Raw genomic sequence first — 15,164 nt, forward strand, 5'->3', positions numbered from 1 at the left:
CTGTTACAGACGTTTGTGTAGAGAATAAGCTATTAATACCGAAATTGGCATTGCAGGGAACTCTTTTGCATTCCTCTCTCCCACCCACTCATGCCCCCTGCATGACAGCGCCAGGAGGGTGGTGGGGTTGGTGGGCAGAGGCTGTGAGTGTCCCTCAGCACCCTGAAGGTGCTGCAGGGGAGCCGAGCTCTGGCCCTTGCCAGGTGCAGTCACACAACCCCGGGCCTGTGCTGATCTATAATTCAGGTGCTTGCTCACTCTCTGTAATAGCTTTTCTATTTTTAATGGGAAGTGATGGACCTGTCAAGGTATTATAAATATTTTTTTTTCCCAGGTTTTCATTTTCTTTAGTAATAATAATATGGGCTGGGAAGCTCATGGTGCACTTTAGAGCTAAAGTGCTTGGCAATCATGGGAGTTTCCACAAGAGCTTATTTCTTTACACTTTGTGTCAGACAAGCAGATAAATGAGGACACGGACTAAGCTCAGTGCAGTATGTGGATGCCTAGCAGTCTACAAGGGGAGATTACAGAGGAAGCCATCAGGTCACTGACAAACCCCTGAAAACCTGGGAGAAAGCTCAGCACAGAGCGAGGCTGCTGGGCTGAACAGATGATTCAGGTTATCACTATATATATATATATATCTATATATATATATATAGATATATCAGGGCTTTAGAGTGGGGTCTTCTCAGTCCTCCTCCCTTTTCTGTGGGACTGAGTGGTCTGCCTTTGCAGGCTGGTTCTTACACCTGGGAGCTGGTTTGTGTTGAGCTGGAGTACCAGCTGTGTCCTGGCCGCCTTGGGAGCAGTCTGCTAACTTTGAGGAGATCTGTGCAACTTAGAAATTAATTCTCTACAGAATGCTGGGTTTTTTTAAACAACATCTAACTGTAAATATCTGTAAACTATAAAAAGACAAAGCACTGAACTAAATATGCCAGAGTTTGTCTTAGCTGTCAGACTAGTTCAGGTCTAACCAACCACAGATTATTACTCTGAAACTTTTTTTTTCCTCCAGTATGCTAAAATGATTCTGAATTTGCTCTCATGTTATGCTAATCATAGTCTCTATTACTGAGAGATAATCCTTTAATTTATTTTTCTTGTTGTTTCTCAGTATGCTCATCTGGACAACACATCAGCCAAACACAGCATTGGGTTGGCCAAACCACCTGGAATCTGAAGGTTTTTTCTTTGTTCCTCTTCAGTCAGAAGTGGAGGTGTGCTCAGGCAAGTGTTGCATGAGCAAGGGAAGCCCCGAGATACACTTTGGGCTTACAGTCGGGGTTAAGCAGTCACAACTGAGAGCTGATTTTCGGTTGGTATTTTGTTTGTTTGTTTTGGAAGCTCTTACACACTTGTTTGAATTCCTTACTGAGATACAAACTGGGAGTTTCACCAGTAATCTTAAGAGTTATTTGATAGGCAGGCTCAGGAGCTCTGTTTTTCCTGGCTCTAAAACCAAACATTTGTGGGACCACTTGAAAAAGTTGCAGCCCAAATTACCAGCTTTTAATGCAACTAGAGCAAGGTGAAGAGACTTTATCTGATTGCCTCTGGCATTTTCTCCAAAGCCACTTGTTTCTCAGTAGCAGAAATATCTTGCCCAATTGGGAGGCAATAATTTCAAAGCAAGTAAAGGAAACTGCAGCTGCTCAGCTGAGTCAGCCAAAGGTAAGCTCTGCAGGGGAGAAAATGTTTTTTTATTATCTTCTAGTGGCAAGATTACTACAACAGCCCGAAGGAAAAGATTAGATTATAATAGTAACAAAAACATCTGTTAAATTCTCAGCTCAGTGTATGTTTACTGCATGTTTGGAAAAGAAGAAAAAACAACCCGGGCATTTGGTAAAATTCTTTTGAATAAAACTCAATATTTAGGTTCAGTTTGGGATGTTAGGAACCCACTGTGATCATAGGATAGACAGTGGTTTTAACTAATTGACTACATGGGGCATTTAATCAGTGGACAAGACAGCTTTTAGCAATGGAGATTTTATTGAATTGAGCTTGGCATACTGTGACCTAATGAAGGAATAAGACAACTTGTGTTCATCATCCAGGTTACCTGTAGGGATGAGTGACCTCTGTCCTGAGTGAGAGAGTGGGGGGATGAATGTTTGTCTGGTCTGGCTCTTGGGGGTTCTGATAATCAGCCTCTTCAGAAATGTGTGACTTGCCATGATTGATTTGTGTCTCTGAAGCCCTACCAGCTTCATCTGCCAGCTTTAGAAATGAGTTGTTCCAAGTCTGATAGTGCAGAATTCACATCCATGCTCAGCTCTGTCAGTACAGGCTGGAACTTCAGAGTGCCAGTTTCCAAATTCTCGCTGGTCCACCTGCCTTGAAGCTGCTGCCCGGCAAACCTGTTTCAGAAGCTGCTTGTGCCCTAGGGCATCTCTCAATCCTCGTGCGGGAAATTACCCACTTGAGTGGCTCTGAAAACCTGGCTGCGAAATGATTGTCCTAGTGAAAGTATTCCTGAAAGCAATCTTTGCTTGCTCCTCTGCCTTTTGCATAAAGCAATGCTCAATCAACGTGCTTTTGTTTTTCACAGAGGCATTGCTGTGCTTTGCTTGTGTGCAGCACTTTATCCTCAGGATCTTGAAGTGCAGCATAAATTCTAATAACTGTGAGGGCTTGTACCCTTCTCACAGGGAAGTTCCACTCTCGGAGAGTTTCATTTGGTCACACGGTGCTTGGTCACTGACACAGAACAGTGGGGTGTTTGCTCTTGTCTTCAGTAGCCACGGGCTCTGGCTCAGAGTGAATCAGCTGGGAGCTGAGGAACAACCCCCAGAGCTCCTGACTCACAGTCCCGTGTGCCTCACCACAGGGCCATGTCCCAGCTCACGAATCTCAGTGACCCTTACAAAAGCTCTTGTGTGCAAGGATGACAAAACCGCTCACATTTGCAGATTCTAAAGTTACAAGTTTGTCTTGGTGTTTGCTGCATCCTTCCCTGCTCAGACCTCAGCCCTGCTCCATAAGTACAGTGCTGTGGAGTTGGAATTCAGTCTTGAATAACCAATAATGATCAATCATTTCCGAGTTGGTTGTGATGAGTCTCCAGGTTGCACCCAAGAACTGCCCAGTGCAGGGGCTCACAACAGGGGAAGCTCAGGAGTCTGAGCTGTCCTGAGGAGCAGGATGGGTGAGCACACACTGATGAACAAGCAGGAGCCCTGACTTGCTGCAGCCCCTGTTTCTGAGTAGTGTTCCCCAGTAGTGGGAACAGGCTGGAGTTGAAATACAAAAGGTGAAGGTGAGGAAAAACTGAGGTAAGAGAATATAAAATGTTGGGCTGTGAGAAGGTGCAGGTGTTCAGTGCAGAAAGGAATGTAATATTAGAATAAAATGTATGAAATTAATGTGGGAAAAAAGAGGTGTGTCTAGAAAAATTACTGAATGCATTTCTCAGCATGCTGTGAGAGAGTGCTGCACCTTCTGAGCTCAGCCTTCCTTCCAGAAGGCACCATTCTGAGCACGTCCTTCTGGGCTCTTTTCCTACTACTGCTATTCTGTCTGAACAGTGATCTCATATTCAGTGTGCTTTTATTGCACAAGATAAATCATGGTGAACAAATAAATGGTGAGCAAGTGTTTCAAAGACTAAACTGAGGTAGATTAGCCATTTCAAATATTTAAATAGGGAAAAAGCATGGGGAACAAGAGTGTGATAATCACTGGTTAATGCAAAATGTAAATGACTGATTGACTGATCAGTCAAAGACAAATAAAAGAGTGTCATTCCTGAACCCTGCTTTGCCTATGGATGTAGCTTCTATTTGTGTGAAAAACATGCTTTGGTCTCTTTCCTTTGTAACTGCTACCCAGGCTGCATGTGTGCATTGCTCAGAAAGGAAAAACCTTCTCTTTGTAAGGGACCTTGCCTCACGTCAGTGTCTTTTGTGCAGGAAGGCATCTGCTGCCATTGCCTGGGGAAGGTTCATGCACTGAGTGCCTGTGCAGAGAGCTCTGTGAAAGGGGAACACAAAGGGAAGTCTTTGTTTCCTTTTGTTATCTTCAAATATAAGGGAACACAGCCAGCTAGTGTGGTTTTTTCCCAAGGTGTTCTGCTGACATCCTGGAACCAAGAGAGCAAGCCTCAGCTTGGCTGAGATCCCCATCCATTGACAGGCTGGATCTTTAAGTGCAGAGGTGCTGATCTGAATGAGGAATTGGGGATTTCTTCTGGGCTAGAAGAGGTTTATTGGCTTTTAGAGATTGTGTTGCTGCCTGGGCAGTGCAGGATGTATGAGATGTGACACAGAGGATGTATGAAGGATAACACCTTAATTTGTGAAGTGTAAAAATTGTTGTCTGGTTGAGAAACCAGAGGGATGTTGTGTATGTAATAGGAGGTTTGTGGTTGCTGTTGGGGGGCATCTGAAGGAGGAGTTGAGAATTCTGCTCTGTATTTCAGCTCAAGCTCTGCAAAAATTGTCCATGTCCAGGTGGTACCGTTCTGCCTTTTTGGGAGAGTTTTGGAAGAGTTAACATTTTTTCTGAGATTTCTCTCTCACTGGTGTACTGAATTGCAGGATGCTTTGATTTTCTTTTTTTGTGTTTTTTTTTTTTTTCTTTTGTTTTATCTGTTCCCAGAATGATGTATTTCTTCTCTAACCTCACCCCTGAAGAGCAGCTGGGGGGAGGCAGGGGAAGGCACTGCAGGTTGGCTCTGTACCATTTGGGTTGTTTGATTTCATTAGCTTGGGAGCCCTCACAAATGCCTCAGGCCATGCACCTCCTCGTGGACCCAACTTGGGAGAATCTCTTGCGCTGCTGCATGCATTAGCCTTCATTAATACAATTAGCATAATAGCGATTAGGATTCATTATTCCCAGCAAACAGATAAAGCCGGTAATACATATCTCTGAATCGAATTCCTCAGCGCCTTGTCTTGGGATTGCTTTATTTTGGAGTTGTTTGCTGTTTATATCCTTCCATCTTCTAGGAAAAAAAAAAAAAAAAAAAAAAAAAAAAAAAAAAAAAAAGCCATGTAAGTGTAAAACTGTTTGGGTCAAAGAAATGCCCCGGGATGATCTTTCACGCATGGTAAATAGGTGAAGTGATCTATGGGACCCTCACAGCTCACACAGCCACTCAACAGTCAAAACTGCAAACTTCATCTTCAAGCACAAAAGCTACTTAGTTTCCCCATGTTGAAGACTTTTTATAATAGCAATAAGACAACTCTAGAGAGAGCCATCTAATATTAACTCCAGGGAGTAATCATCTAATCACAATCTGGGGGTGATTTGAAGCACTCATCTGGACCAAATGCCTCACAACACCCCAGGAGTGGTTTTATTGCATGAGAGCAGTACCCCATTGAGCCTTATTGCTTAATTAAAAACAAATTCCCAAGTAATTTTTTTGCCTTTCCATAAAAACACAGTAGTACATAGCATGTATAAAACATCCATTAAATGATGGTAGATGCAAATTTACATCGTGAGATACAATCCGTTTCTTTACCACTTGGGGTTGAAGTTAAATGTAAAACCATTTTCTGTAATCTGTGCACTGCTGTGTTTAGAGAGGAATAAATATGGGAAAGAGAGGTTCATTATAGGATGCCCTGTTCTTATTAAGTGATATGTTTGGTCCCTTACAAAGGAATTCAGATTCTCATCCATCTTGCAGAGGCAGGGGTCGGTCATCATTGTGGCCTTTCTGCTTCCTGGAGATTTCCTCAGCCTGCAGCGTTTCAGGGCAGCACTTCACAGGAATGCTGTCCTTGTGCCCGGGATTGCCATGGCTCTGAGCAGAGAGCAGTGCTGGTGCTGGTTGGGGATCACGCTGCCCTCCGAACAGGTGCTGCCCACGTGCCTTTGTGGGTTCTGCAGTCTGGCAGGTGCAGGGTTTATCCCCTTTGGGTGGTGCTGCCCACAGCTGACCTCAGGCTGCACTGGCTCTGGCTGAGAGGTCTCCAATCCTGCGGTTTCCCTGGGAAAGCTGCTACAGCTGGGCAGGGGACCCTGCTCTGCTAGGGACCCAGACTGTGCATGGGAAGAGTGTGAAAGTCCTTCCAGTTTCTGTAGAGGAATGCCTGGGCTCCCGGACACCTCTGCAGAGTGCTTTCATAGCCCCAAGGACTCTCAGTGTTGTTTACATGTGAAAAGAATAAGATGAATGTGTCCTTACAAACAGAGCTGAGAATCTGCTTGTAGATAGGTCCAAGGACTTACAGATAGGGAAGGAGGGAAGAAACCATCAGTTCCAGAAAATGTTACTCATTGACACAGACTGTTGCTCATCCAAGGCCGTGTTAAATTCCTGAATTTACAGAAAAAGAACAAAGGCTTAATACAGTTATGAACAGTGTTTTGTTACAAAAGAAAAAATAAAGGGGGGAGTGTATTACAGGGGGCATGGAGTAGAGGATTCAAGGAGTCTGTACCTTCACGGATGTCAGCCAGTGGGGCAAGGAAGAGTGGGACGTGGCCAGGATCTTAGGATAAAGAGGGGGCTGCATCCCCCAACAATTTGAGAGACCCCATGGGAAATGCCCCGTGGCCTCCTCATTTATTCAGATAAAGTTACAGGGCTTCTCTGTCTCCTGTTTGGACACAAACCTCTGGTGGTGTGGGTTTTTCTGCACGCATGTTACAGGCAGAGGAAGCAAATCCAAGTTTTTAAATGTTTATTGACAATCATACAGGGAGTGATGGAGCCACTGCTCAGAAGTCCTGGCAGCCAAAGCTGTAATTGGGCTTTTGGCCACAGCACTGAAATAAATGGGGGAAAAAAAGGGTTGCTATGACATTTTCCTCAGATTTGTTTCTTGGGTTGCCTTTAATTGAATGGAGACAATCTTACAAAGTTTTATTTAAAAAGCTGAGAATTAATAGTAACTATTACTCTGGTTGTTCCAGGTGCTGGAGCCTTCTCGTGGTATCTACGAGCTGAGGATAGAGGATGACACTTGTCAGTCTCTCCCACTGTGGGCCCCACTCAGTGTTGTGCACATCCTTCTGGTTTTCCTTGTCACATGGTGGCTCCCCAAGGAAGCGATGTGTGAGTATCTACTGCTGATAGGTTGCAGCATTTGGGGTTAGCGAGGCAGTGTGATTTCTCCTGTACTTAGATGCTGCAAAAAGTAATGTTGAGGGTTGTTTTTTGTGAGCACTTTGATAGAATGCTTTGCTGACTTCATTTTTAATGTGCCATTAGAGAGGTGTTAAATGTTATGATGGGGGATTTGTTATGAAGAGGTTGCAGCATTGTAGTGAGAAAATGGATGAGAGTAAACTGTTGCCTGCTTCTGCTGCCTGAGAACAGTCTGAAAAAGCAGCTAAAAGAATAATTAAACCTGTGTATTTAAAACAGTTCTGTTCTAACCAGGGACATTGCCAGGTCAGAAAAGGACATGAAAAGATCTGACAGTGTTCTTGAACAATAAACATTTTTACCCGAAAGATCTCTGCTGGCATTATTAGGAATGCCATTATCTTGCTTTGATCTGACTCTCTAGGACTGGCTGCTCACACAGCTGACCCAGAGCAAGCAGCCAACAAAGGAAAGCCCTAATGGGCTTTAATACCTTTAGAGAAGGGTTTCTTTTCCCATCTGATGTGTGTCATTTTACAAAGGCCCCTTTCATCTGAATGTGCCTGGCGGAGATGGCTGGCAGCAGCGGGACCAGCACAGCCCCTGGCCAAGGCAGGCTCTGGCAGAGTGGCTCTCCCTGTCCCCATGTCCCCCTGTCCGGCTCAGGGTGGAGCTGCCGGGGCTCAGCTGTGCTCCCTGGCTGCCTGTGGAGCAGCAGCCACTGCCACTGCTGCAGCCTGGATGCTGGGCAGGGGTGGTTCTGCTTCAAAGCCTACTGCAAAAAAACCCCAAACAGACCGGAGAGAAGCCCTACCATGGCTGGTTTTTAGGTTGTGGGTGGGTTGTTTTTTGTGGGTTTTTTTTTGTGGTTTTTTTTTTTTTTTTTTTTTTTTTTTTTTTTTTTTTTTTTTTTTTTTTGTGGGTGGGTTTGCTTTGGTTTGGGGTTTTTTGTTTTTTTGTTTTTTTTTTTTTTTTTTTTTTTTTTTTTTTCTTTTTGTAAGTAGGTTTTGAAACAGAACCAGGGGTTTATTGGCCTGCTGGGGTGGGCAAAGGCACACCTCGGTCATGTGAAATACCTGCCTTACTCTGACTGCTGAAGAGCTAGCAGAGCACAGAGCTGGCCTGTTCTGTCATCTGAGCACATATAGCTAAGCTTTAGGACACAGAATAAAATTGGTATCTGCCTTTATTTGGCCTTTTGAGATAAGGAGTCAGAAGTCTTACGTTGATGCTTCTGGGATATTTATGACTTCCTTTAAGAGTATATCCTTGCACTGAGGAAATGAAGAATGTGATATTTTAGCCATTGGAAAGGCCTGGCTTAGCTTGGTTCTGTTTTCCAATTTCATTTTGACATGGTAGGCAATTCAGAACATGTATTTGCAGCAAGGAAAATGGAGTTGTTATGGAAACATCTGAGCGAGGCAGCTGACATGGGGTAAGGCAGGCACCAGATTCGCTGTACACACAGACACACTGAAACAGCGAGTTCATGTAAGGTAAGGGAGCAGTTTCTAGGCACTGTCTGCTTCCTGGGTGGGTTTTCTAGCGCAAGAGGGAAAAAAAAAATAAAAAAAAAAAAAACAAAGCCACTTTAAAACTGTGAGCATGTGGCTCCATCTTCTGGTACCAAAGCAAAGTGTGTTGCTCTGGATATAGAGGTGAGATTTCTGCATCATTTTTATGTTAGCTTCTACGAAAGCAACAACAAACCCAGCAGCACCAATAATAACAATAAATTAAAATACCTGTGCCCTACAGCCAAGCTACGAGTAGATTTCCTGAAGCTCCAAACCACTCTGCTGGGAGAAAACTGCCTTTTGGAACATCCTCGTAGATGTTCAGCCCCCAGGTGGACTGTCTTCTAAAGCACGAGCCTGCTCTCCTGTGTGAAAGCAGTGTTTGCCCAGCGTGGGCTCTCCCAGGGAAGCCTCGAGCCTGTGTAGGCGCTGCTCTCCTGCTCTTGGCTGTCGGATGCATTTCTTTGTTGCCCTCTGCAACAACATCTTTGGCAAAGCAGCTCAAATTCCTGATGCATCCTCACGGAAATGCTGGCTGGGTTTAAGCAGGAATGAATGGCTCTTGGAGGCAGACTGCCAGAAGTCAAAAGAAAATAAAGCTGTTTTATTACTTCACCAAACAGTGAGTGTTGTTGCAGCGCATATTGCGCATGCTTAATCGAGCTTGATCGCTCAATCTGTTCACCTTAGTAACTCATTTTGGTTTAATCAGGAGTAAGTCTTTGTTCAAAACCAGGAGGTGTTACCATTTGCTGGGTAAACCTTGGGTTTTTCTAAATAATCCTAAAGAATTGCCCCAACTTTGCTGCTTTAGAACAGCACCCAGCACAAGGAATCAGAACAAAAGGTAATTATCTTGTTGAGCTGCTGTCCTAAAGCTATTGTTTGCAAGTCATTGCAAACAGGAGGCACTGCTCTGTAAATGCAAAATTAAAACTATGGACCATGTGTTTTACTTGGCATATTCTGTGTACATATGTAAGTACATTCTTTTTTTCCCCTGGATAGTGAGCCTAGCATAAAATGACCCCAAATTCTTTGTATTAAGCACTAGTTTTCAGTCCAAACTACTTCATGTGGCAGTTTTCAGTCCAAACTGTGGCAGTGAAGTTGAGGGAATATAAATGTAATGGCCCTGTGCTTGTGCCTCTCTAAGATCACTACCATGAGTGATGAGTTACTTGCATGCAGCATTTATTTGTGGGGAGGGTTGTGTGGAGATCTTCTTGAAAGAGTGCATTCCTGTGTGGCAGGGAATCACACAGGAGTGTGATCACAAAAATCATTCCTAAAGTAAGGACTAGCTAAGGCTTCCCATCACAGCCTCAGCAGCAAGGCTGTGGATCAAAACTAGAGGTGAAACCAGCCTTTGCTCTTCACTGTGGTGCTTTTAAGGCCCCACACAGAGGGAAGCATTTTAAATGGCCACAGGCTGTGCTGATAAAATGCAATTGCAACCTCCATAGCTGGTATTTAGTGTTTCTAACCTGTCCCTGAGGCTGGGGTACATTGGACTTCCCCTTGGCCCTACCTGAGGTTTTCTCTTGAGGCCACCTCCAGTTCCTACAATTTTTTTCCCCTCTCCCTATATTTCACCTTAAGTTTCATCCTGTTTCAGTTCATTCTTTGGTGAAACCAAGTTCTAATTTCTAGAGTCTGTGTCTCTCTCAGTATCCCGTGGATTATTCAAAGGGATCTGCTCACCTTTCTGAAAGATGTCACAAGGGTAGCACCTTTCACTGACACTACCACTAAATAAATACTACAGACTTCTTTTATTAGGAAGTACAAATCCTACCCAGAGTGTGTTTGATAAATCAGATCTTTTGCAGACATCTGGAGATTGTATTTGCTAATCCCTAGCCAGCTTGTTTTGTAGTCATTGTTACCATAATTCAGGTTAATGTTGTTGCCACTTTTTACTTGCTAAAACACATGTGGTGCTTTATTGCTTAAGAAGAAAAAAATAAGTGGCTGCCTTGGAACAGAAGTTCTTTTAAAACCCTTCCTGAAAGTTTGCTGTTTGGAGAAACAAATGTCAAATCAATTGTCCTATCTTTGAATTGCCATTCTGAAAATGCAAGCTGTGAAAAGAGATTACTCGGGTTCTGCAATGGGGAGAGTGTAAGAGTCTAGATTGAGAATTATGTACCAATGGAGACCTAAAATAACAAGTGGAACAAGTAAACTTTTAGCTTTTCCTGTAAAGATTTACTTAAAAAATATTAGATCCCAAGCGAGGCTGCTCATGCCAAGTTTTAAATCTCATTTGAATTTTTATAGCTGTTATAATCTCTGATATATAACCTTGGAAATAGGGTCTCGTAATAGAAATGCCAAGTCCCTTGACTATTGCCTCGCAAAAAAGAGTTGCTGTAATAGGCTGCAATTCTGAGACAAGTTTGCAAGGCTGGCTTATGTCTGCATATCATCATTGAAATGGGTCTAAGCTGGGCTCTTCACATTGTTTGAGGTTATTTGTGTGTACGTGATCAGCCGTGTGCAGCTGTGCCAGCAGTGTCAGCCGTCCGAGCAGGGCAGCACAGCCCAGCACGTCCTTATCCACGGAAATGCTCCCACAGGGACGGCCTCGGAGCTTGGACATGCTGGTAGGGAAAGTAAAGAACAGCTGCTTTTCTGTTTTGCTGTCCTTATTCTTCTGCATTTCTGCACAGAAGAAATGGAAGTTCCCAAGGAGCCAAAAGGATTCCACATGCCAGTGCTCTTTTCTCTCTCATTATCATACGCTTGCAATCAAACTCTAATTTTTGAAATAAAAAACCTGCAAGATTTTTTATTGGGACTATTAAACCTTCAATCTTCATTATTTAGGACGGCTACTTACCTTTTACTCAATGAAGCCATAATGCAACTGCTCCTATAAAAACTATCGAAATGGCTACTGTGGCAGTGAGTAGATTTTCCTCCGTGTAAAATAATCTTCTGTGAGTAAGACATAACTATCATTCACATTAATTAGGCAGCCATATAATGGGGTGTTCAATAGCTATTACATCATTTAAATTCTTCAGTGAGCACCTCAGCCACCCAAGAACTATCCAGCTGAACATTTCTGAGTCCATAATTTTGAAATAATCCTGTAGAGGAAGAATATGCATGGCAGAGTGTTGCAGACAATTTCACCAAGAAAAAAATTAATTTTATTCAGATTTATGGAATTATTTTAACATTTACAAGAAGTGCATAATCCTATTCTTCCCTCCCTCCCAGAGTAATGGTGCTATAAAGTGGAGTCTATTTTGGGGCTGTACTGTGTGAGAGAATGTCCAAGGAGCTTGTAGGCAGAGGCCAGGGATGGCAGCTGGACACACAGACACAACAGGCACATTTCCCTACACATTCTGTTATAAACCTGGGGCCCTGGAGCCACAAGGCTCACCTGAGAAACCCTGACCCACAGAAAATTAGTGCAGTCCTGCTTGAGGTTTTGGTTTTGATGTCTTTTGCCCTTAAAAATCATATAAGCCCCTAAGCATTTATATTCCATTTGGGTTATTGATTTAAAAATTTTGAGGTGAAGCCGGAGTCCTTTGATTTGAATATTATAAATAATGTTCTGTGTTATGATATATTTTTGTACCTTTTAAGATTAGTTCCTCGGTAAAATGTACATATGCCATGAGAGCAGGAGCTTATACTGAGACTTGAAAGAAATAAGGTGGAATTTATTTATTAATAAAGCAGGAAGAAGTTTCTATTAACAGGCCTGTATGCAGATGTTTAACATGCTGTTCAGATGCCTGTAGAAGATTGGGCAGTGCCTGAAAGTATATGAAAATAACATGTTTAAAATCAGTATGGTTTGGCAATATGGGAATAGTTCTTAGCAGAATGAAAAAAAGGAATAGCCTAAAAATTGGCTGGGGAGCAGGGTAGGAGAAAATGTAAAGTTTAGACTGTGCCTTTTCCTGTCAGGTTATTTTAGCTAATTGTGAACTCATTTTTTTTCTCTTCTCAATGGTTATAATGTACTGTACCTTATCTGACTAATAGTAGGAAGCAGCAGAGAGCTCTCTTCACAGGGAGAGCTCTTAATTCAGTATTAAATGTTGGGTTCTCTGTAGTTTTCCATAATCCCTGTCCAACAGAGCCTGCAGAGGCAGGTGTCAAAACCCATCTGCAGGTAGTGTCAGGTACTGTTTGTTCTGCAGCCAGCAGGTTCATGTTTGCCACCTGTAACTGCCCCTCTCAGCAGCAGATCCTCTGTTTTAGAGATCCTCTATTTTCCATGTTTGCTCGTTGATTTAATTAAACCAAGTACACTGAGGGAAATTTCTGCCTTACCAAAACAATTCACTTTCATCCCACACTGTAGGGACTTAGAACTGGAGTTACCATAGGAGTGACAGGATTAAGGATGGGGAGCATGAGACAAGGGTGGGTCAAACCTCTGGGAAATTCCATGGAATCTCTGTTGCTGTATAATTGGATTTGGTATGTGGGACCATGGGCTGGTGAATGTTGTAGCATGACAGGCTTGCTCAGATTTTGGGTTGTCTCACAGCAGGAACGAAGGTGAGCATTTGTTATGGGAATGGGCACATGGAACTGTTCTGGTAAGGGGCTGAGGGATTGCCCAAAATCAGGGCCCCCTTGGTTTTGAGAAAATACTGCTGCTGTTTCCTGAAAGCATGGTCTGGATCAGAATTTTGTGGTCTCTCTTACACTTCTCTAAAACACTGGATGAATTGAATACATAGAGTTAACACCAGCTACTTGCTGCTGTTATTTCAGTGATTTAATATGCGTTTGTCAGTCATAGATGGTTTTTTGGGGTTTCCACTGTATTGCTGTATAACCCATTTTTTAGAGGAAATCCCCCTCAAAGAGAATTTTCCATGTGTTTTCTTGGATGTGAATTGGCTTCAATTTTAAACATTTCCTACAATTAATTATTTTGAGGTTTCAAACAGAAATTATAGGATTTTTGTTTTTCTATTCTTGCTTAAGTGTTCAAAACTCATTAACTGAATTGCTTACAATTGTTTTAGTTCATATTAGTTATAAATATACATACACAGTAATAGGGAAGCAGAAATGTGTGTAAGGTAGTGAGATGTTGCTCACTGCTGTTTGTTATTCCCTGGTTAGTGAGAGTTTAGGTGTAAAAATCATTACAAAAAAGTCTCTGCTGAGTGCAATCCAGAGTTGAACATATGAGGGACGAAGCATATTAGAGACAGCTGTGATTAGTTCTCCACTTTCCCAATATTAAATCCATTAAGGATTTACTCTCTCAGCTAATGAAGAGACAGGGATTGGCCATGAATGGGAATGGGAGTGCTGGTGAGCTGTCATTTTCACCTCTCCCAGTTTCTAAGGAAGTTCCTCGACAAGCACTGAGGAGTTTAATGAGTTCTAGGGAAAGTGAACACAGAGCCCGTGCCAGGTGGGATTAGGTTGATTTGTTGGGGCTGGGCAGTGATCCCAGCTCAGGGTGGTTCAGCTTTGTGAGTCATGGGGCTGTTTGGAGCACCTGGAGCTTGGCAAAAAAGGCCTCTCAGCTGAATTTCCAGCTGCAGGAAAGGATCCTGGATGCCTGGGCTGTTCAGCTCTTGGTAGTCTGCATTCGTCACCTCTCTGTGCCACTAGCCTGGGATTACTCTGGGGAGCTCTTTGACATCTCCTGGGCACCCCTCACTGTAAATAGCTAAAGCCTTGCTCTTACCAAGGCACTGCCAGGCAGTGTTTGGTTTTGTGCTTGCTGCAATAGTTTAAAAAACGCAAGTGCCAGTAGCTGTGGGAAGTTGTATCGTGTTCATCTATGTGTCTATATGGTGGAACATGTTCTGTCCTTCACAGCACAATGAGACATGATTGTGCCTAATTCCAATTTGTATGGCATCCCCATTAATGTCTCTTGCAGCCCTCCATGAAAGGCCCTTAATGTTAATTAACCAGACTATGCCAATAAAGTTCTATTAGCTTCCCCCTATTAAATTAATATTATAGGCATTTAACAGATGTCTTAATTAGATGTTACACTGAAGGCTATGAGCAAAATTAAAACTAGGTCATTGTCGTGAAAGGAAAGTTTCTCTTATGATTTATGGCTTCTACAGCTTTGTTTGTTTTTCCTTCTGACCTCTTACAGGACACTGAGTTTTAATTTTAGAATGTTGAAAGGAGTAATGGGTGAAAGGTAGAATAATAACTTATGTCTAACAACTTTAACACATACTGTTCTTACTTCACAGATAAAAATTCTCATTGGCATGAAATGACTATTTCCCCATATAAAATATCTGTCCCTGGCTAGAACAGTTTTCTCCATTTCAAGAGCAATACTTCATAGAATTGCAACAAAGATTTTTATTTCTGTACCAACTGCTTCTTTTTCCTGATTCCAAAGGATCTGTTCTTGAACACCAGTATTGCCCACACTGTGAGTTCCTCCATTCAGGGATGGTGAAGGTGCTTTGTGTCTGAGGGCTCGTGCCAGGGAGCTGCAGCTCTCCTGTGACCTCTCCCAACAACAGGTCAGGAAAGAAGTGGGAGCTTTGGGGGCCAGGTGTTTGTGTAGCACTGGGGTTGGAGGTGGTGATGAGCTCTGGCTCTCT

The 15,164-nt window shown here is 42.9% G+C and overlaps 2 long non-coding RNA genes across 2 annotated transcripts; one reads left to right on the forward strand and one right to left on the reverse strand.

Annotated features, from left to right (window-relative positions):
• The first annotated feature begins 1,102 nt into the window (after positions 1-1,102).
• LOC137481107 (uncharacterized) lies at positions 1,103-15,089 on the forward strand. The gene is made up of 5 exons (XR_011003328.1): positions 1,103-1,680; positions 6,889-7,028; positions 8,450-8,562; positions 11,815-12,011; positions 14,864-15,089. It is a non-coding gene; the product is annotated as an uncharacterized lncRNA (long non-coding RNA).
• LOC137481108 (uncharacterized) lies at positions 9,039-12,237 on the reverse strand. Its single transcript, XR_011003329.1, has 3 exons — positions 12,185-12,237; positions 11,429-11,681; positions 9,039-9,156 (listed from the first exon to the last, which is right to left on the reverse strand). It is a non-coding gene; the product is annotated as an uncharacterized lncRNA (long non-coding RNA).
• Positions 15,090-15,164: the final 75 nt, after the last annotated feature.

This window comes from Anomalospiza imberbis, chromosome 12 (genome assembly GCF_031753505.1).
Source record: "Anomalospiza imberbis isolate Cuckoo-Finch-1a 21T00152 chromosome 12, ASM3175350v1, whole genome shotgun sequence".
NCBI lineage: Eukaryota > Metazoa > Chordata > Aves > Passeriformes > Viduidae > Anomalospiza > Anomalospiza imberbis.